At 39.2% G+C, this 23698-nt stretch overlaps 1 protein-coding gene across 2 annotated transcripts in view; it reads left to right on the top strand.

Annotated features, from left to right (window-relative positions):
- Window positions 1-17433: 17433 nt before the first annotated feature.
- LOC112043847 (uncharacterized) overlaps window positions 17434-23698 on the top strand; it is a 38149-nt gene continuing 31884 nt past the window's right edge. The window contains exon 1 of one of the 2 annotated variants that reach the window (XM_052888315.1): window positions 17434-17579. The gene's annotated coding sequence lies outside the window, so the exon portion shown is untranslated. The remainder of the gene's footprint in view (window positions 17580-23698) is intronic. The other variant, XM_052888314.1, reaches the window with a different exon arrangement.

Below are 23698 nucleotides of genomic sequence, written 5' to 3' on the forward strand. Positions count from 1 at the left end.
TCCGCGTGCGGTGCTGAGCCGGTGCGCGCATACTGAGGGGTGCGATATCGCAAGCGGCCTCCACGCTAGCTTATTGTACAGTCGGAGCAATCATTCGCCAATCAATTACAATTATATCATTCGGAATTACATTTTGTGTCAATTAGCAATTGCTGTTTAATCCAGTAGAAATATACTCACCTTCCGCCGCATTTATATTTTCAAAACGTGACGAACATTTGAAAGGAGTAAATATATCCCTTAAAATTTCGAGGATTAGAAGTTCCAGACCGCAAGGGAAAATATAATAATCTATAAGACGATAGAATATCACGAGACATCGACGACGCAGCGTCTAGCGAAAGAATTTAAAGAAAGACAATTTGTATAATATGACTTTCCCCACTACAGTCCTCACTGCAGTCCCCGCTGCAGTCCCCGCTGTAGTCCCCGCTGTAGTCCCCGCCGCAGTCCCCGCTGCAGTCTCCGCCGCGTCTGCTCGCGCCCGCGCTGTGGAAACTTCGCACTAAACATTAATATTTCCGCTCAATGAAACATGGGATGTAGAGCACGCTTGTTCGTAATATGGTCATGGAATAGTTTCCTTATTGTTCTGCGATAGTGTAAATAACATTACAGCAATTGTGCATTATATACCTACTCCATTCGCTTCTTACCTAACTCTTACTCGTAACTTAAATATTTCCCATACTAAAAATATAATTAAAAATAAACAAGCACAGTGCGTGTCGGTCCATGCGTAGTGTAGGGTTCCGTAGATTAAGTTACTTTTATCCCTTATGTACAAAAATACCGATAACTATACCCCAGACCATGGGATAGACGATAAAAAATTCATCGTCGCTTTGGGTGTAGGTAAGGAACACAAAAATAATTTTTAATTTTTCTACTTTTCTTTTTATTACTTTGTAGACGTAATCAAGATACATACCAAAACCAATTTGCACCTTTCTAGATTTAGCAGACACTGCGTTATCTTATTTACAACTTTTTGCAAATTAGTATGCAATTTTCGGTTTCCAATTACGTTTTTTTAAGTTGGTTGACAATTACTCTTAGCAACTGCAACTTAGCTGTTATAGTTTTCAGGATATTTCCTACTCTCGTGAATTCACATATCTTTATATAACCGTTTAGCCAGAGAGTAGGGACATTTGGCTCTATCAAAAATGAGCTCTTAGAAACTTAATATTTTACAAACGGATCCCTAAATCGAAAAATGTTGGTAAATCCTCCCTCATATCTTTCAAAGACCAATCCAACGATATCAAACACTATGAAATAAACAAGTAAAATAAAATCCATCCACACTTTGTAAGGGAGGTAGTCTAAAACAAATATTATTCAAAATTTTATTTTACGAATTTATACATTTTTAATGTACATTTTGTAAGCTGTAAATTAAATGCATGCATGCAAATGCATACTACCTCCCCTATCATACCCTACACTATCAATTGGTGTAATTGAAACGATTGGTGTAATTATTCGATGTAGTACGATGAGCCGGTACGTGCGCCGCAGGAGAAGGATTCTACCAGACGCCGGACCACAGGCCAGTTTGCTCTTTTTATATTAATAATAATCCTTACCTACTAATATAAAAACTTGGACAGTTTGTTAGCACACTAACTAACACGGATCGGAAATATCTTTTTGTTCGGCAAATCAAATTATGCAGTGATTGTTACACATAATGACTCAATAGCTTCACGGTTAAGGAACCGCACTTAAAACCATCACGGATTCGATCCCTGCTCTTTAGAATGTCGTCCAAACAGTATTAACTTCTAATTGAAAGGTTAAGGAACTTTTTTTATTAGTAAAACCAATAAAAAAAATATTGTGCTAAAAAATTTCTTTGTTACTAAAGCGAATCTCCTAATTCTTTTTCATGGTATTTTCAACCGTAATTGTAGAAATGCATTAGTTTTGATTAATTATGACCGGAGATAGAGAAAACATTATCTAAAAAACTAAATTTCATGCGGATGGGGACGTGAGCGTCTAGTATGGAACAATTCTGTTTGTATTTTAATATTATAAATGTATGTGCGTCAATATCCAGAGGCAAAAAAATGTAACAGCTCAGATTTTTTGCCTCACACATTACATATTATATTTATTATATTACAGGAAATATTATCGAGTTAGTGTAACTCAGTGAGTCGGAGAAGGTCTGACCACTGCTGCCCGCACCGCACCGCTCGGCGCCGCGCAGGACCGGCTTGAGTCAGCAGGCTGTAGTCAAGGGCACTTTCACACACAACAGTTCAATTAAGACAAAAAACCAATTACCTCAACCTGGACACTTTTAAACGACATTGAAGTTACACACACATCCGTACGCAGTTGTATATGGACTAATGTTAACATAATTGCGAGTTCATTCCAAAAAAACACCGCTTTCGCCATTTTATAACCCTCCAAATAGTTGTTTGTGATTTGCCTAACGTGACCCGCAGCCGAGGTCTTCTATGTCAGAGCTCTACGTTTGGTGTTCTTGACGCAAGAACAAGGGTTTTGTAAAAATATAATGTTCACCACTTGTGACACACCACCTTCATTATGTATTCATAGTGTAACGTAATACACGCGTAGAAGGTTAGGTTTTTACAAATGCTAACAATAGCGCAGGTCACCTCTGAATATGCATAACTTCACTTTTAATATAGATCTGAATATAAATAATATATAATAATAACAAACTGATCCAATCACGCAGATACTCCAAGCAAAGCTCGTTCCATCGCTCGCGGTGTGACACCAAAGTCACCGACATAGCTCAACGAGTCGCGAAGCTGAAGTACCAATGGGCGGGGCACATAGTTCGAAGAGCCGATGGACGTTGGGTCCCAAGGTGCTGGAATGGCGACCCCGCACCAGAAAGCGCAGTGTTGGTCGACCCCCCACCAGGTCGCCTACAAAAGGCCTAAAGGCCTATTGTCCTGCAGTGGGCGTCCATCGGCTGATATGATGATGATGATAATGATTGGCAAACCTAACATAAACATTAATTACTTATGAAATACTTCTAAATGTATATAGCATATTGTTTTATACATTTAGAAGTATTTCATTCGACAACTCGATTACAATTCTTCTTGTCTCACCTTAGATGTCACTTTGCCTTCTTTGTATTAATGTTATCTTATGTATCTTTTCTTTGTTGGTCCAGTCTCAACTGATTAGCCTATGAGGCTTTCGATCCCTAATCGTAACCCGGTGTTGACAAGACAAGTGTTCTACCCGCGCGCCTTTTAATCCTTCGGCTCTGGTTATCGGCCGACCGGTGATCGTTACTGATACAAATATTGTCAACATATTCCCGCCACTCGTCAATGCATCGCAACGTGGCTGCTAATATTGATGGTGATTCTGCACCTGTTACAATTTGAGCCTCAAACTTGTGTGGTTACACCCTAATTCAAAATAGATTGTAGAATTCCGTTTTTCCTCGTAGAGTGTATATCATAAACATTGCAACAGCGCTGTGCTAGCATTGCTGTGCGGAGTTACACAACATTCGCTTATGCTTTAGTTTCGGCGCGGAGTCGGGCACAGGGAAAACCAACCGGATTAGCTTCGGGTTCATGAGTACACCAGCTTTGCGCAAGGAAACCGAATCACACTATTGGTAACATGTGTTTGTTTTACCATTAGCGTAATATTGTATACTAGCAGAATCTCGCGGTTTCACCCGCCTAGTTTCAATTCCCGTATATAGCCTAAATACGGGGATAAAATATAGCCTATGTTATTTTTTGATAATGTAGCTTTCTATTGGTGAAAGGATTTTTCAAATCAGCCGCGTAGTTTTTTGTTGGCGATAAGTTTATTTGTTTTGTGCAAAAATATAAATCTTTCCTCTTTATAATATTAGTATAGATAGTAATAATATGTATAGGTAAGTTAAAATAATATTTTAATGATCATCAACTTTATAGAATTATTCTGATTGGCCCGATATAGGAAGCTAAGATCCACCGCACAGCTTCAATGCAAGTTGAAGGATAGTATTTGTAACGACGATCTCTATCACAGTTCATTAGGACAATGACGAGTTTCGGAAACTGAATGTCCGTGTTATGTTCTCGAGGATGTCACCACCAATTTGAAAACTAAAGAAAAACTAAAATAAAACAAACATCAGCTCGACCTAGGTCTCGAACCCACGACAGAAACTCATGAGACGCAGCCGCCAGCAGTCGGCACCGACGCAGTAACGAGGCAGTTGTACGAGTATGTACTTATTATTAATTGCTCTTAATGCAACATTGACTAATTGTCAGTAATTTTCCGCAAAATATCATCTCCGCTACTGGCGCTCGTAACTGCTCGCGGCTTGAAGTTCAGTGACCTGGATGTAAATGAATAGTTAATAGTGTTGTATAAGAGTGTAGCCTCATTCCGCTTGCGCGTTATTATATTATGCATCTCCGCAATGTTTGTCGCTGCGCCGCGCCGTCGCAGACCAGATGTATGACATTTTGTCTTACGACAAAACGCGGCTGTCGGCTCTCAGACAATGGTGATCACAAATTAATGTCTGAATTGAATTAGTGATAATTATAGCAGTTTTTGAATAATAATGTTCGTTCGTTATATTTTATTCGCTCGTCGTGTAAATTTAACTTACACGTTAGCAGCTGTACATAAAATTACATAGGGTAGCCTTCGTCCAGGAAATAAATAGTAGTAGAGAACTATTCTACATCGATCTGTGCCCATGCAATATATACGCTTTTATTGATGAGAATACTGATGGAATATCTGTGTACAATGATTGAGCCTCAATAGTTCAACGTTAAGAGCGGTCGGACTCAACATCGCGGCGCGGTGGTTCGATGCTCGCCCTGTTGGTCTATTGTCGTACCCACTCATAATACAGTCTTTACCGACTAGTTGGAGGGGAATAGGAATATCAGACATATTTAAAATATATGGCAAAAATACTTTAAAAATAAATTATTAGTTTATGCGGCGTCGGTTCATGTGGTCTTGGCTCGAGTCCTGATTCGAGTCGAGCAAATGTCACTACACTCTCTGTATACTACGTTAAGTAATGCAGTTTGAGTAAACGCCAAAATTATACCATATTGTCGCGGAACATGTCTGTAGTGTGACTGCAGCCTACGGTGACACAGAGTGAGATGAATATTAAGATGTAGGCCTCACAGTGCGGCGCGTGTGAGGCAGCCTCACATTCCGCCGTATCGTGAACTTTGTAAAAGTCAGCGGAGCGGGCTTGGCGACACTGCCGGCGCCCGATATGGAGTTGCTGGTGCGAGTGGCACTCGTTCATTTAACAACTTATCTCATATTTTATGTAACTGCAAATAATAAATTAATCATTTTTGAAGGGCTGAGAATATGTACTAAAAATTTTCCAAAGAGATTGTGAAGCAGCCGATTTGGTGAAAGCAACAAAAATTACTTTTAAACAGTTATCATCTTTACAGTGCAATATTTAAATAATATAAATTTAATTTAACCTCATATTATAAAGACACATACACTTGCGGAACCAACCAACCAACTTTACCTCAAGAAATAGTCGTCCTGTTTCATTTTTAAATTTCACCATTGGATAGTAGATCTTCACCGCTGTCCCCATAATACCGCGGAAATTGAAATTACGCGGGTGAAACTGCAGGGCGTCTGCTAGTTTCAAAATAAAGGTTATGGTTTCTTTTAAATATTGTGAGGGTCATCTGCATGTTCCAACAGATACAACAAGGTGTGCGCTAAGTGCACTTTGCACTAAATTGATCAGTAAGGTCGCGCTTATTAGGGTTCTCTGCGCCGGCTGAAAACCTCACTCGGAGACTGCAGGTTACAGCAACAAAACGAGTTGCATAATTTATGATATACATATATGATTGATATTTTAGTTCAGTTTTATAAAATGCACTATTCAAAAATGTGCAATTCAATAAAGCAGTTATATGATTAAACTACGTAAAACGTCACTTAGCAAATAAATTTAAATTAACATATTTAAATAATGCTTTTATTATAAAAATTATAGTTTAGCAATAGCCCAAAAAAATGTGGTGTGAACCTAAGACCCGCACCCGCACCCGCAGCCCATGCCGCGATCTCAGCGCGCTGTTGTATACCGGTGCAGTGGACGCAGCTGAGGCGCGCCGCCTGCTCACAGCCACCTGCAGCGTCGACAACACACAGATCTATGCCGGGGCTAAAGCTTCTACATATCTTATCACCTATAGGGTTGAAACTTTTCAGTTTATCCGATGTACTCACTCTAGATTATGGTTACAATTGTAAGAGTTTAATTTTTTAATTGAACCACCAACACATGACTATCGGTGTAAGCTTTCATTTTACATGGTTATCGCTAATTATCCTTGAATTAATATGCCATCGCCATGTAGATCTATAAGAGAAAAACGTCTTACAATATATCATATTATGTGTAGAAGAGATCTGGCAGTGTCTCAAAGAAAATTTCCAGGAAGCTCAATATTACGACACTCAAAAATTACCATTTCAACCAATTGACACAAGTAAATTACACTCATTTGGTGAAAACTACATGAAAATCCGTTCAGTACTCTTCGAGTTAATCACGAAGAGACAGACGTGGCAGACTTTATTTTATAATAGTGTAGATAGATGTAGTAACAGTTGACCGGACATGTATCGACCATCACCTGATTTTATGTGGAAACCTATCACCTATAACTCAGCAATACTTCCCAAGACATGATTGGAACACAGCAATGCTGCTTGTCAGCAGGCAATGCATAGCGATGTTCACCCCAGACTAATTCTATTACATCTGCTTTTAATAAAAACTTAAAGAAAGGTCGAATATTCTAACAGCATAGCCTCTCTAATTAAGTATTAATTTTTTCTTGTCTCTAATTATAATTTAATTCATTAGTTAGTAGCTAAATTTAAAAAAATTATAAAGATAAATACGCATGTTTAAAAACGAACACATAGACAGCATAGCATAGATAATGTTCGCCGTATAAATTGCATAAACTATTCATTTAGTATTGAGTAATTTATAGCGACGTGCGACAATGTCCGCCTCTGACATCTAACACGGTGACAAGAGGGCCTAATGAAGACTAATTTGACCTCACGGACACAGCTTGTAATATCTTTGAGGTTCTGAGTTAAATTCCCAGCTCGGGACTTTGTTATGATTTTACATGTTTTAAATTGGCAATGGTTTGGTTTTCAGCCAGAGTTACTATACTTTATCGACAATCACGTACCAGCCAATGATTTAGTAAACTGCTACGTATATACCGTACGTATATACCGCATTTTGGTCTTTCATAGCTTACGAGGAAATATTTTGGTACTTTAATAATATTATCACAGTTAAATTAGACATTTCTAGGAGTAATAAACTAAAACAAAAATAAAATAGGTACTTCCTACTACGAGTATTATGTCATTTTGTGTGTACATTAGAGAATTTATTTAGCTATCTACAATATTTGTTAGTTAAAGTATCTCCATTAAATTATGTTCCTCCAGATTTTTTTAATGAGATCAAGCTTGGAGCATATCTTTTTGCTTTGTTTGATCAATTTTAAACACTATCTGACAACAACAGCCCTTGACCGCCGCCCGCCCGCGCCGCGCCCCGCGCCCGCCGCCGTACGCTAATTGTTTCAGTATTGACCCCCTTTTACACTTATAAAAATAATTTAATTATGAACTAGATTTAAAAAAAGATTATGAATTTCCGAATCAAATTATTGTAACTTTTTCCGATCATTCACTAATTACATCTACCAAACTAATTCGAACATTTATCCGAAAAACATCCGACGTAAATTATAATCGTCATTATGTAGTTTTTATACCGTGTAACGTACCGTGTAGTGTAATAAAACTTTTGTACATGTTTATAAACAACCTTTTGTGATTAAAAAGAGGATTTTAAGTCATCGTTTCATTATTTCTGGCGATAAAGTCCACTGCAGGACATAAGACTTTTTTCAGTATCTAGGCAACATTTGTTCACAACCTCATTTGATGTTCAGTGTCGTTACAGTAAGATGGTAGTGTGTGATCTGTCAATTTAGATGTGAATAAAAAAAACGGCAGACGACCCTCGCGCGCGTTGAATTCTTTGCTTCCGGAAAAAATCCATCTTTTTAATTAACCTTTTATATCGTAACATTTTGGTAATAAACTGCTAAAGTTAGGTTTGTTCTATGTCAAAAAATCATACCTATTCTGAAAAAATTAGGTAAACATGAAATCTTGAAAATACAACCAAATATTATAAGTATATTTATCTAAACGTCTTTAAAAGCAGTAAAAGTAAGTAACATTTACTGAAACAAATTGTTGTATACCTAGTTATACAAAATACCACGCTACAGTTAAGATATTAAGGACAGTGTCACGCGGTGTTGCCCTCAGACACCCTTCGCCTAATAAATAACACAATCCTAATCTTAGCATAAATATCATTGTTCTAATGGATAATGTAATTTGTAACCATTTAGACGGCGACAGGTGAGAGGAGAGAGGTCAGAGGTTAGGTTACATACACACAACACAACACAAGTCACTCCGCGCCGCGTCTTACCTCTGCTCGCAGCGTTTTTTTTAATTTTGCAAGAAAACCATAATATATATTGTAAAAGCCGTGATAGCCCAGTGGATATGACATCTGCCTCCGATTCCGGAGGGCGTGGGATTAAATTCGGTCCGAGACATGTGCCTCCAACTTTTCAGTTGTGTGCATTTTAAGAAATTAAATATCACGTGTCTCAAACGGTGAAAAAAAAACATCGTGAAGAAACGTACATACCTGATAATTTTCTTAATTCTCTGTGTGTGTGACGTCTGCCAATCCGCATTGGGCCAGCGTGGTGGACTATTGGCCTAACCCCTTCTCATTCTGAGAGGAGACTCGAGCTCAGCAGTGAGCCGATTATGAGTTGCTAATGAACCATAAATGATGTTGCAAAATATGGCACACTAAAGTGTTATTAGTTACAGGTCAGGTTAAAATGTAAGGAAGCTGAGAGGAAGAGCTTATGATCGTAATTATAATTTTCACATGAAGTCCCATCGAGAGAGGCTCTAAACGTCACCCACCACGCGTTGTGTAATGCTCAGATGGTACAGTTCGTAGCGGCTAACGGGCGAGTGATGTAATAGGTCATCTTAGTGTTTATTTCAAACATGCATTAGAATTCTTCTCTGTTATGTGACTGACTATCCTATTTGAATCGATCACATATTTATTACATTTTTATAATTGTTTTATTTTTGCTGGCTGACTTGCTGTCAGGTGAGAAACTATAGCTTATAGTGGAGCAACACAGCAGGATGTGCCTCATGTGCCTCTAACTACGCCAGCAATCATACCCTTCAACTGACATACAGCATTACTGTGTATGGTAGAAACATACGTAGAATTAGTACGTACTACGAACGGGGATGTCCCCGGGCGAGCTGATAAAGCGCTGTACTAAAACCTACCACAAGTCTACCAAAAGTCATACGTAGTGTATATGAATAAGTTGCATGTTTGATAGTCTATTGTCATGTTTGCGTCACGTTAGCAGGTTGATGTAGTGAGCCCGGCGCTCCGCAGGTATCCAATTTAAAGGTAACTAATTCGATAATGAATCGTATTGAAGCGGCGCTCGATTCAATGCCGGCGCATTGTCTGCGACGCCGTCAGAGGAATAACTATAAAACATAATCATAATAATTAGAGGTTGCAACGGTTGTAGGTACTCAACCAGAAACTTTGGCATTCAATGAGTTTTAAATTTAGAGAATATTTAACCATTATCGGAGTTTGCGTAAAATAAAAATAGATCTACAACAGTTTTCTGCAGGTGCACTTGTTTAAAAATGGCTTAAAATATTTGTTATAACTGACGCCCTATCCGCAGAGTTTCCATCCCATTAAGAATACGCTGTTTACAAGCTACTTGAAGGTAAAAGTAAGCTTGGCATTAGTGCTCCCTCTGATGAGGTAAGTGGCGCGACGCGAGACATATCGCTGGACACGGTTTGTAATGTCTATTACAAAATGTGATCACTTTGTGAAAGGGTCTGTGTTGTGAATTGTGAAAAAATTAAAGGGTCAGGTGACTCCATAGATTGAAATATATCCGTAATTTTGTTCCGGGAGTAAGTACTAGCCAGGGCAGGCGATGTGTCTTGTGCAACTCGTGTCAGGTGTCGGGTATCAGGTGTTGTGAGACGGCGGGATGGTGCACTGCGTGCTCGTGTATCAGGATGTCAGATATCGAGTTGTGTCGTAACTGCCTCGTCGGTGCCGTGAGCAGCGGAATCAGTGCACAGGGTCTACTAGTGGAATAATACTTTTCACTATAAAGATGCTCTAGCAAGCTCTCCTAGAAGCAGGTAGACCTGCTATGTAGTGGTCCACGCCACGTAATTGGTCAATTCGCAATTTCGTGCCGGCGTATACGTCATACCGTCAGTCTCAGTCGTTATCACTGATATCTAACAACAAGACGTCATCTGATAGTAACCGTACAAAATAATACTTTTGTATTTTTGGTGTCTAGATGCCGTCAAAACCCTCTTTTAGAAGAAGATATGATCTCGTTTTGGGTCATTAAAATAGTACAAGATTCTTATCCACTCCCCTATATGGAGAGAGGCCTGGCCCTGTATTGATGATGCAGATAAAGATGAAGAATATGATGAAACTGTAACTGTGCGAGCTCTTCCGGCGCATTACCTGCACGAGCAGCGCGCGCCGGCGCCGAGATAAGCCTTGTTAGCGGCGCGCGGCAATTAGCGGATTTACTGCGCTCCAGATGTGCAGCCGACTCGACAGGCTGCTCACGGTTCAACTCCTCACCTCAGACTGTGAAGCGATTGATGACTAACAGAAATCGAAAAGGTCCTAGGTTCAAAATAAAAGCATTTATCGACTCCTAGCGAAAACGTGTTGTGTTTAGGAATATCACTAGCTGACGCCACGCGGTTTCACTCGCGTGGTTCCCGTTCCAGAAAGAATACGGGGATAGTACCTTCCTCGATAAATGGGTTATCTAACATTAAAAAAACTTTTTAAATCGGACCAGTTCCTTAGATTAGCACGTTCAACAAAACAAACTCTTCAGCTTTATAATATTAGTATAGTTACATCAAGATAATATGTCAAAAGCAATTGTTTGGATGGATTCATTCGCATTTTAATCAATCACGCCATAACATCTAATCAAATACGGATGAAATTTGGTACGAATAGGTTGTATAGTTGTATACGTTTGACACGTTATGAACAGGACTTACGCAGTGACAACCCAGCTAAGATTCAATATAGTGAGCCTGATTATCTAAAAGCAGTCAGATTCATCAAAGAGGCCTAGGAGGAGGAACTTTCTGAAGACAGACTATCAAACTAATTAGTTCGTACCATAGTAGACTATTTATTATAATTTTGATCGAAAGAGATTTGTTATAATGAAATTTAAATTCATAACACGTCTAAAACGACATAATTAATGTAAGTAATAATTAATTAAATATTATAACATTAGACGACAGGTAATACATAATAGTAGAATAGTGTCATGTTTTTGTGTGTCCGCAGCCGGCGGCACAAAGTTAACAACATCGATTATTGTGGTTAACAAATAACCACAACATTAAAAAACTGTAATCCGAAACTAGAAAAATTAGGTAATGTATGACGTAACTCCTATACATCTTGAAAACCATTCGTTGAAATTTGATTTTTTATCGTTTTATACTATTGTTTTTAAATATTTATAATGAAACCATGGACATTTTATCAAAATCGACACAGTAAGCAAGAAACTGGAGAAAATCAAAGCAAAAATAACCAAACAGTAATTTGACTAAATTTTTATTTATACAATAAACTAAGTAACTAATTATTTATACAATAAGTGTAAGAAAATTTATCAATATTTTTCAAATCTCTAAGAGACGTGGCGTTGAGCGTAGCCCGCCACAGGTAGGTAGGTTAAGTTAGTAAAGAATCACAGAGTCAAAGGTCAATTACGTTTATTTCCTTTTGCAAACGTACCACACCGTTACGTAATAGGAAACCTGTCACTGGTCTGGACGTAGAAGGTACGAGGATCGTCGTTCTTTCCGAGGGCAGCCGAACTAGATCATTCGGGCGAATTCGTGAACAACTGTGCGCGAGTGCGATTAGTTATAATGTTTAGGTGACTATCTACCCACAGAGCGCGGGTCTTTAGGCTCAGCGGTTAGTTAAACGGCTAAATTAAGTTACCACGTTACACAGAGTAAACTGCTCGATAAACTTAAACTCGGTAAACTGATGCTGCTGACAACCTGTCAATCATTTGATAAATCGCATTTAAGTGTTGAAGCAGTGTGGTGGTTTAAGCTTTATATCCTTCCAACTATCAGGAGCGACGCGTAGCCCTTCAGTTCGCTATTAAAATAGATAGTGAAGATAACAAAATATACATACTTATAATAAATGCGACTGAAAGTCTGTCTGTCACCTTCATTCACTAGCCGTGAACTGATTTCGTTGTACGAGTATTTATGTATAAATATAAATATTATATAACCTTAGGCTACTTGTTGTTGCTAAAATGTATATGAAACGGTGAGAATTAAGGGTTGAAGCTTTGTATCAATGTTCTTGACTTTTCAAGACGAAAAAGTCAAGAACTTGTATGGTTCATACAAAGATTGTATGCACCGGATTTTAATGTTGTAGAGATAAGATATTAAAAACATTGCTTAGGCGAGATCAGAAAAAAGATAATACGATAAACATTATCGAGGACAAAGTCACGGGCGTCCGCTTGTAGTTCATAAGTTGAACAATTAGGCAAGCAGACATCACGTAGAGTTACGTCCACGACGTAGTTCAACCGCGCGGAAGTAACTACAGAATGGCGCTAATATTATAAATTGGAAAGTCTGTTAGTTTGTATGTTGATTTCTCAATCGCGCCAAAACAGTTTCAGCATAAACGATGATGAGACGTGATGACTTCTGATCTGAAATAGAACGTAAGGTTTACTCACACGACGTCTGCAAAGCTGCAATGTACGATGCTTTGCTACGCCAGCCACACACGATCAAGTTTAGTGTCCAGTTTGCAGCGTGCTTAGAGATGCAGACAGTGCAAAAAACATAGGAACCATAAACACATTCCATTTTTTTTTTAATTCTATATTGAATCCCTTTAAGTACAAGTGGATATTCCAAACGATTGTGTTTACAAGCTGTGCTAGCAGTGATTGTTAGTGAGCAGATCTGGCTACCGCTGGCGCTGGCGAGTGCGAACAACATTGACATTTAAAAGTTTAAGCGATTAATGCGAACATTTAGGTAATTAACTGATACGAAAGGAGTGCGAATGCGGGCTTGAGTAATTTCAAAGGTTTTATATTTCTCTGACGTACCTACCTACTTACGAGTACACTGACTGTCTACGAAATATTCAATAGAAAGAGCCATAATGTGACAGCGAATCACAGATTACATTGAACATAGCTTGGGCAAAATTTATATATTTTATTTTTATTTATTATTTTAAGAAATACATATTGTAATTACGCCTAACCATAGTGCAATATAAACCAGTTAAACAAAAACAGTTGATTTTGCTGTGCACTGGTTATTATAATTAACTAACTGACGCCGCGCGGTTTCATCCGCGTGGTTTCCGTTTCCGTAGGAATACGGGCATAATATGTAGCCTCTCTCGATAAATGGACTATCTAACACTGAAAGAATTTTTCCAATCGGACCAGTAGTTCCAGAGAGTAGCGCGTTCAACCAAACAAACAAACAAACTTTCCAGCTTATCAAATCAAATCAAATCAAATCAAAAATCATTTATTTCAAGTAGGCTCAGTTTACAAGCACTTTTGACACGTCAGTTGACTATTTGTAAAGATTCTACCACCGGTTCGGAAGGCAGGTTCTGCTGAGAAGATACCGGCAAGAAACTCAACAGTTGCTCTTTTGAAAAAGTCATACAGTATTATAATTTACAATTGATAACAATTACAATTTCTTATAGTTTTATTTCCTGTGTGAAGGTGGAAGCTGATCCAATGGCCTCCAAGCGCTTTTATCTTTAAGGAACTCATCAATGTTGTAGTAACCTCGACTAAGTAAATGTTTTTTAACACATTGCTTAAAGCTATGGATTGGCAGGTCCATCACAGTCTTGGGGATCTTGTTATAGAAGAGTACACCTAAACCTACAAAAGATTTTTTTACTCTTTGGAGACGATATGCAGAAATAACTAACTTATGCCCGTGTCTAGTAAGACGTGGGTTTAAATCTCCTTTTCGTTTGTACAAATTAATATTTTGTCTTACATAGACTATACTGTTATATATATATTGACAGGCTACTGTTAGTATACCTATTTCTTTAAACTTTTGACGAAGGGACTCGCGTGATTTTAATTGATATATTGCTCGAATTGCTCTTTTTTGAAGTACAAATATAGATTGTATATCGGCAGCCTTGCCCCACAATAAAATTCCGTAAGTCATTACGCTGTGAAAGTACGCAAAATAAACTAGCCTAGCTGTATCAACATCAGTGAACTGTCTTATTTTTCTCACAGCAAATGCCGCTGAGCTGAGTTTACCAGACAGTTTTTCTATATGAGCACCCCACTGAAGTTTACAATCCAAGGTCACTCCCAGGAAAACTGTGGAACTCTCCATTTCCAGTGTTTCACCATCGATCATTATAGACTTTTCTAATTTTATTACATTTGGCAATGAAAACTCAATACATTTAGTTTTCTTGGCATTTAAAAGTAGATTATTTGCAGTGAACCAATGCGACACATGCGATATGGCACGGTTTACGTCGTCAGAGTTATCTTTATTTCTGTCCGTCTTAAAAATTAAGGATGTGTCATCAGCAAACAGTACAATCTCACATATGCCGCTGACATGGAATGGTAAATCGTTTATGTACACTAGGAATAAAAAAGGACCCAGAATTGAACCCTGTGGGACGCCCATTTTGGTAGTGGAACCGTGCGACTTTATATCATTTATGCATACCTTTTGTGTTCTATCACTGAGATAAGAGGCAATGAGATCAAGCGCAACACTTTTGATGCCATAGTGGCTTAACTTGAGTAAAAGAGTGTTATGGTCAACACAATCGAACGCCTTGGACAGATCACAGAACACACCAATAGCATTCTTAGAACTTTCCCATGCTTCATAAATATGTTTTAAAAGTTTAGCCCCTGCATCAGTAGTATTGCGACCTTTTGTAAAACCATACTGTTCAGGATGAAACAAGTTATTTAAATTAAAATGACATAAAAGTTGATTTAATATGATTTTTTCAAAGACCTTGCTAAGTGTTGGCAATATTGTAATCGGTCTATAATTATTAAGATCTGATTTGTCTCCTGATTTAAAAAGTGGTATCAATTTGCCATGCTTCATTAGGTTCGGAAAAATACCTAAGTCCACACATTCATTAAAAATAATGGCTAAGTGGGGAGCAATGACATCAATTATATTAGATATTACTTTCACTGACATGCCCCACAGATCTCCAGTTCTTTTTAATTTTAACAAATTGAAAGATTTTTTAATGTCAGATACAGTGATATGGTGAAATTCAAAAAGATCGTTGCACTCTTTAACATTGCCTCTTAATAGTCTCTGAGCTTCCGTAGCAGACGAATCCAGTGAATCTGTTAACAAGATAGGAACATTCTGGAAAAAATCTTCAAAGGCATTAACAACCTCGTTATCAGTGTTTACCTTTTTGTCATTGACAATTAATTCAAAACTCGTATCACGCGGTTTGATTTTTCCTGATTCTCTATTAATTATATTCCAGGTGGTTTGTATCTTGTTCTCAGACTCAATTATTTTCTGTTTGATGTGTAACGATTCCGCAAGAATACAAACACGTTTGAAAATTTTTGAGTATCTTTTTACATAATCTAAATAAGTTCGCGTTTGAGTATATTGTTTTTCTTCGTACAACTCGTACAATTTATCTCTACTTTTATAGATACCTACAGTAGCCCATTCGCTAAACTTTAATTTTTGGCTAGCATTAATGCGTTTGAAGTTAAAAATTTTACTAAACTCTCTGTCTATTGTCTTGAAAAGTGTACCAAAGAGCAAGTCTGGATGACTATTTTCAAATGCAAGACTTGGAATTTTAGAAATAATTGTGTTTTTGAATCGCTCTAATTTACCTTCAGTTATTGGCCTATACTTTACCCATTGATTGTTATTGGTTTTATTATTTAAAATAGTAATTATTTGACCACTATGATCAGAGCTTAATTTATTTATTATCTTCTTTCTCTCAAGCACACAATTATAAAATATATTATCTAGACAGGTACCTGAAGTTGCGGTTATCCTAGTAGGTTCGTTAAAAGCATGTGTCAAATCAAAACATTTGAATAAGTTAAGAAATCTAACAGACTTTGAGTTTTCTGTTAGAATATCAACATTAAAATCGCCGCAAATCAGTATTTGTTTGGAAGATGTGCACAATCGCCTCATTACATCTTCCATTACCTCTTCAAATTGATCAAAGTCAGCCGGAGGGGGTCTGTACACGCATACTATAACAATTTGTTCCAACTCCACACAGGATAGTTCAACAATGCATTCTACAGAAAGGCTAACTATATCTTTTCGATCCTTACATTTTAAGTTATTATGTAAAAAAATTAAAGAGCCACCATGACCAGCCCTTCTGAAGAACACACTTGACAATGAATAATTATATAATAATATTAGTAATATTAATAATATTAGTATAGATTAAACATGATAAGAATGTGAATTTGTAAAAAATATTTATACAGTTAAAAAAAGAAAAAAACAAACAAGCGAACATGTTTTTGTCCCCAACAGTGGTAGCTCAAGTATGAGAAAGGTTAACTAAGTGTTCGTCGTCCAAGGTTTTGCCGGTTGTTTGTGGAACTGTCAGTAAGTACGTGCTAAGTGAGTCGTAAAGCGTGTGTGGCTCTGGCGCGGCCCCGCCTGTGCTCGCACGCGCCCGGCCGAAGTGCCCGATCAACGCAGGCTCATAGCTGGAGTCTCATCTGGGCACTTCATGTTATTCCCGTCTCCCCTTGAACAGCTTAAAATTGTATCTCTCGAACCAACAAAGGACTCGATTGTTCGGCGCCGACATCTTAGACAACTACACAAGAAACGTCTGTTGCACCCGCGGACTCCTTTGTTGTCCATCAATGCTTTTTCGCTTTTTGTTAAACAGATCGGCTCGCTTGGAAAGGTATTTGGGTTAACAAAAATATGAACATTATGATACACTATTTCAAATGTATAGATACGTAAAAGTCAAATCGATTTGTAAGGCGCGAATTATGTAAACTCTCGCTAACATTTTTTGGTAGATTAGCTGGACTTTCTGTCTGGGCGCCCGGGCGAGGCCGGGCCGCTAGGGCGCCGCCCAGCGCGGGCGCGGCGGGCGGGGCGGGGCGGCGCAGGGTGAGAGCGGCGCGCGCCGAGCGCTGGCCGCACTCCGCGATCCGCGCCCGCCTCGCTCGCACGCGTCCAGCGCTCCGCTCCGCAGCTCGGTACGTAGGCCGCTCGCCGCTCGCCGCCGCCGCGCTCTGCGCCGCCCGCGCGCGCCGCCGGCGCAGAGCGCGGCGGATCTTGCGCCAGCGATTTATTTTTTGTGAATTTCGCTTTGTGATTATGAACCAATTTGCGATCGGTGCCGGTGAAGTGTTTCCGAGGAAACAGAATCGAAGGCCGCGCGCCCTTTCGCGTCGCTTTTCGACGAAAGCGAAAACCGCGCCGGACGATCGGCGCGACGTTGGATTCTGGTTTAGTACAATATTTTTCGTGTAGTTGTGACTCGTGATATTTTACGTAACACTACGCAGGTCACCGATCGCGAATTGTAAATTTTCAGGTCAGTTTTTCATCGATGGTCGAAGGTCAAGGTCGCGCGGCCCGAATTTGAGGTCACGCTCTGAGACGGCCCTATCAATAATTGAATAACAAATATGTTTTGACAACCACTGTACATTATAATGTTATAAATTAAGTTTTTCGGTAATATTATTATCGGTGCACTCGGTGTGACTAGTTCTGTTTCTGCAGGTCAGAAGTAGGAATAACTTTAGGAAAGGAATATCCGTGTGATCGACCCCGCACCCCGCACCCCGCGCGGGGGTCGCGGGGGTCGCGGGGTCGTGGCGCGACTAATTGTCTCGTTGGCACAGCGCTGAGCGGTCAAGGCCAGCGCGCAACAGTCCGCGGAACGTTCGATCTGTTCGGATGGAAAGCTGCCGCTGTCGCAACGGTGCTGCGCCGCGCCGACTGCGTCGCTGTGAAATACTGTTGAAATGAACCATGCCGCACGGAAATGCTAAGATATTATCTGAACGTTGTTACAATATGTAGCGCAGCTTTCGTGAAAAAGTCGTCTCTTAGATCCCTATGCCAGATGACAGTAAATTTTAGTGATCTATCTTTACAGAACTCTTTAAATTGTGTTCCTCGAGTTTTCTAAAATACCTCATCAATCGATGTGCTGATCCATTTTCTGCCGCTGTCTCTCCACAAGCTCCCGGGTGCCGCTCGTACCGGTACGCAAGGCAGCGAGCTGGTGTCGACACACATTCGCCACTTTCCACCGCGTCCGCTCCCTCGGCCGAGCGGTTACCTAACGCCCCCCCGTCGCCCGCGCCGCCCGCGCCGCCCGCGCCCGCTGACCGACTGACCGCCGACTCAAAACAAAACAACGTGTGCCGTTGCGTCACACTGCACTACCGCTCAGGCGCACTCACTATGGCCATCCTCTAGTGGCCCGGCTGTGATCTTACATCTGCATTAGGTCACGCTCTTTTGTATCTATATCAAATCGTTTCGGTTTTAATAGTTTACACGAAGGCGATTATGTATTATTAGCAACGTATTCCGTAGTCACATATAATGGCTTGTGTCACTAGACGTAATTAAGAAAACAAACAGCGCTCGCTGTCAAGGCGGCCACAGTCGTCACTGGCACGCCGCGGATCGTTCGTGATGTAAGCGCCTTTCTATGAGTTTGATATTCAATTAGTCTGCGATCGAAGCAGCGGCTTACGCAAGGGCGGGTACTGCGGCGCTGCGTGTTGCAACGCCGAACTGTATCACATGTCGGCTCACGCGTGGCGCAACGGCTACCCGTTGTTCACACACGCGTACATTCAAAAAAATTAATAATCGCAACATTGTTTTTAAAATGATCAATACTCATCTTTCTTACAAATCAGTCGTAATGACTAATCGGAGAAGACTAATAGGAGTGGGTAAAACAACAGTCCAATGTTCAAGGATTGAACCGGTGATCATCTCCGTTTTAAGTTCGAGCATAAATCTAATGAGGCATAAAGGCGTGCTCGTAACCGACACTCTGAAAGTAGCTCTGTCGCGACTTGACCGCGTGCAGAAAAAAAGGTCCTTCAGATCTATGTATAAACACCGGAACTCCACGTTCCGCACTAACTTTATTTTTACGCGCGCAAAAACTTTAAAATGTCCCTTTGTTTGAGACAAATTCGTAGAAATCCATTTGGATACGCACGTCATGCCAAGTTGTTACATTATTAGTGTTTTACGACAAATTTCCACAAGAATTTTTTATTGTATACTGTGAGTATACAATAAAATATTCTGTGAAAAATGATAAAATCTTCACTGTATGAACAGCTTTACGACCGACGACGATGTGACCACAGACAACACCTTCCCAACAACACTATGACCCTCTCCACTGCATCTTTGCCAGCAAAAGCGAGCTTCTCGATTACTTTACATTATTTGAGCGTGTGTTCCACGGCTACGGAGGCTGATATCAGAAATGAAGATGATGTTTGAAGACATAGTCAATATGATGTCTAACATCGACCCAAACATCCCTGTACGAGCACAGAGGGAGCCCCTTAAAGAAAAATTCCGTTCCCCACGCTCTGGCTCAGGCTCGATTTTGGCAGAGCTCTGCATCCAACCCCCCAGTGACATTGTTGTAGTCGCAGATCTTTCACCCAACGAGCGAGTTAACAAGTTACACCCCGTGTTTTTGAGAACATTAAGTTTTTGCTAAGATGATAAATGGTCGTTACACAGTCAAACAGCCTGCCAGCCTGTATTGAAGTAGCGTGATGGGCTAAAGCTACATATCCTATTTGAGAGGGCGGCCTGGTCATACTGTTCTATTTAAATAGACTGATAATGATGAATGTTCCCTCAACGCTCCAATATGTGAGATCACTTCTAAATGTTGTACAGCAACCGATAACTTAGTCAATAACTGTGACTGTCACCTGCAGTACATCCGCACAGTACCGCAGTCCCCAGCTCAGCATCGGTAGGCAGGCGGCACCAGGCGGCAGCTGTGACGCAAGCGCGCATTGGCTCACGCGGCCGACGCTCCTCGCCTGACCTTGCCACTCGCAGTTTCCTCTGACGCGACAAGCCCCGGCTGGCTGTGGCGTATCTAAGTGATTCTCATTTCTTCCAATTGACCGTGACATTAACTCAAAACTAGCGGTTACGGTGATTCCGATCGCGAAAACTTTTCGATTTCCCATAAAACTAAAATTTTATTACTTATGGTTATAACAGTTGTGCTACTCGCTGGATGATAGTTTTATGCTCAGACTTATTTAAATAAAGACCTGCCTCGCTAGACGTTACTGTTATGTCAAAGCATATGATCAACGATCTAAGGCGATTTTAATAACTATCTCTCTGAATGTATGTTTCAAAGTTGTAATCGTGTTTATCGGTTAAAGAGCTCCGTAAAAATACCTTTTTGTGTAATTTAATGGTGTAAAAACGTTCAACCACTTTTAGTTCAGTATACATAATACCTAAGCTCGTTTTCCACACAAAATGACAATTTAGTTCGTGAATTTGGATGCGTGCGTGCGTGAATTTGGGTTCGTGAAAAAAAATACTAGTCCATATGTAATTAGTCTGAATGCTTTACAAATTTGTATAATGTATATTTATTTATGTCAACTACCTCGTCGATTCAGTGATAAGTCAACGTGGGTATTTTGTGGGATACTGAGTTTTTCTTTCTTCTAAGAAATTCTCAGGCCGGTGTTAGGAAGTGTGCAGCACCACCAGCACCAGCACCAGCACCGGCACGTCACGCCGTCAGTTGTACAATCGTTGATTTGTAAATCTTCCTCCGAGAAAGTTTTCCTTAATTTCATCACAAATTAGCACTTATCGTGCAAATGTTTCAATACCTAAAAATATTTTTCACACAATTGCAATATTTTTTAATGATCTTTTTAATGATGCGCTATGAAAAATATTTTTATTCAAAGATCATTTTATCAGCGTTATGAAACTTATGTTTATTAAAAATTTACAATGATGTTAGAAGAAAAAAGAGGTAGATAGGTTACTTAAACCACATTCGTTGTTCGTGTACAACTGGCACACAAAAAATATTTCAGCGGCGTTGTCAACGGCGCGATGACAGTGCGGTGACTGAGCTCAGGTTTGCTAACTAGCATAGTTTTAACGTGTCACTTGCGGTCCGCGTATAACCTATGTACATCTTTTTTCTTCTAACATCATTGCATTTCAAGAAAAAAAGTGAAACTGCAAATATTATATAATACCAACAGAAGCCTAGAAAAACAAAAGTAAATTAATATCATTATGTAGCAAATGTCTTTGCAACAAAAAGTTCTTGTGAAATGAACAAGTAGGTAGGTAAGTAGAACGGTGACTCCTAAATTCTTAGAAGTCAGTCAGTATGTACTGCGCAGTTCGCGCCACAGCCTCACTGTGGTGTCGAGTTCTCAGATGTTGAGGGTATTTGCATTTTTCTCGCTAAGTCGGTCTCCTATCAAACCTCCGCCGGAGCGAGGAACGTTCAGCTTGGAATACTAAGTAGTGGTAACACAGAATTAAACTCCTAATGTGTGAATTAATTTTACAGTGTACCTACTTTGTGTCATTACACATACTAGTTACTTATTACATAGTTATCAAGGATAACAGGTGGAAATATTAATTGTGTTCATAAGATTACAAAGGCACATACAATTTAGTTGAATTAAAATAATTTTTCAGATAATTTTCTGATCATCTAAAAAAACTGCAAAATGATTTAGTATTTAGGCCATATTTGTAAATATGGACTAAGATTTAAACCTCAATTTTCTTCAAAGATTGATCATTCTCTAATTATCTCATTGATCTAATTAGTAGTATTTAAATTGCTCTTTACTTTTCTTATATTGCACTATTCTTATATTTTGATTTCTATTCGCGGTATTTTTTAATGGTATCAAAGATAGTACAGCCCTTCTAGCGAAGTGGCACGTCAATTCTCTTTCTACGATCGCTAACGCTTCGAAAACATGAAAAATGTATGGGAATGACATTTGCTATCGACAGGTCACGTGATCAAGATCTGTCATTCCCATACATTTTTCTAGTTTTCGAAGCGTTAGCGATCGTAGAAAGATAATCGACGTGCCCGGGTGGGGGGCAGTTTAGTTACGACATGTGACATAACATGATAGATACCTAGCACGAGTACCTCTCATTCTTTCAACATTATGAAATGAAAGCAAAACAAACGATATGCATAACCCGTAAGGAGTTATTTATATAAATGAAGCAGAACTTTTTTATTTTTACAATCAAGTGAAAGAAACATTCACACGTGAGTACATCGCGCCGGTGACTCTGCGCTCTATGTACATATTGCACCATATGAATAAGTAATATGCAAATAAATTATAATATAGTGTTTTGTACTTTGAGACGGAACTATTTCATTTGAAGTTATATTTTTGTAAACATTATTAATGTCTTCTAGTGAGTCGTATAAGACAATAATCTACTTAATACCGAATAAACCGGACCGTTTGTGTATTCACTATACACACGTGTGATCGAGTGACACAGTTGACCGAGCGAGGCACCGCGCGAGGACGAGCACAAATATTGATCCTTCATCACACTCACTCCTTCCGTACACTCTTACTATATGTATTTAATATTGATATATATGATGTTGTCCCATGGTTTCACCCTTTGTCAAAATTTTAAGTATTAACTTGTGTAAATTACTCGTAGTAATTTAAATATCGTATAAAAATCTTGGGTTATTTAAAATGACTACTATAATGAATGACTCTGCCGGTGTGAATTTTTTCACAAACAAACGTATCATCAAGCCTCATTACCGTAGCGGTAGGCAGAGACCAACTCTTTGACATTTTTATGAGACATTTTATACAAGTTAATCGATTAAGGACCTGACGTGGCTTTTATTGATAACTTTCTGGATTTGGTCCAGGAATGTGCGCTAAAGCATTCTCTTTACAAATTTTTCATTCTCTTTCGCCCTATTCCCTTTTGTTAGTTTTCATTCATCCCCCATCTCCAGTGCCTAAATTGTAATTTTTTCCCAGCATCCCAAACTCAATATTTGGTAATTCGTAATACATATAACTAGTTTCTACTGTATAAATATTTAGACATTTAACTTCGGATGAACAAACAAACGATGAGAGACCGTTAGATACGAAAGAATGATGTTATATAAGTAATAATGACTATGCCACGAGTAAGACTAGTGGAACACGTCGAGAGCAAATCTCGTTGCCTGCAGCATCAGTGCGACGTTGCCTCACCCTGTCTCGCCCATTACATTACAACACTGCCA

This window comes from Bicyclus anynana, chromosome 22 (assembly GCF_947172395.1).
Source record: "Bicyclus anynana chromosome 22, ilBicAnyn1.1, whole genome shotgun sequence".
NCBI lineage: Eukaryota > Metazoa > Arthropoda > Insecta > Lepidoptera > Nymphalidae > Bicyclus > Bicyclus anynana.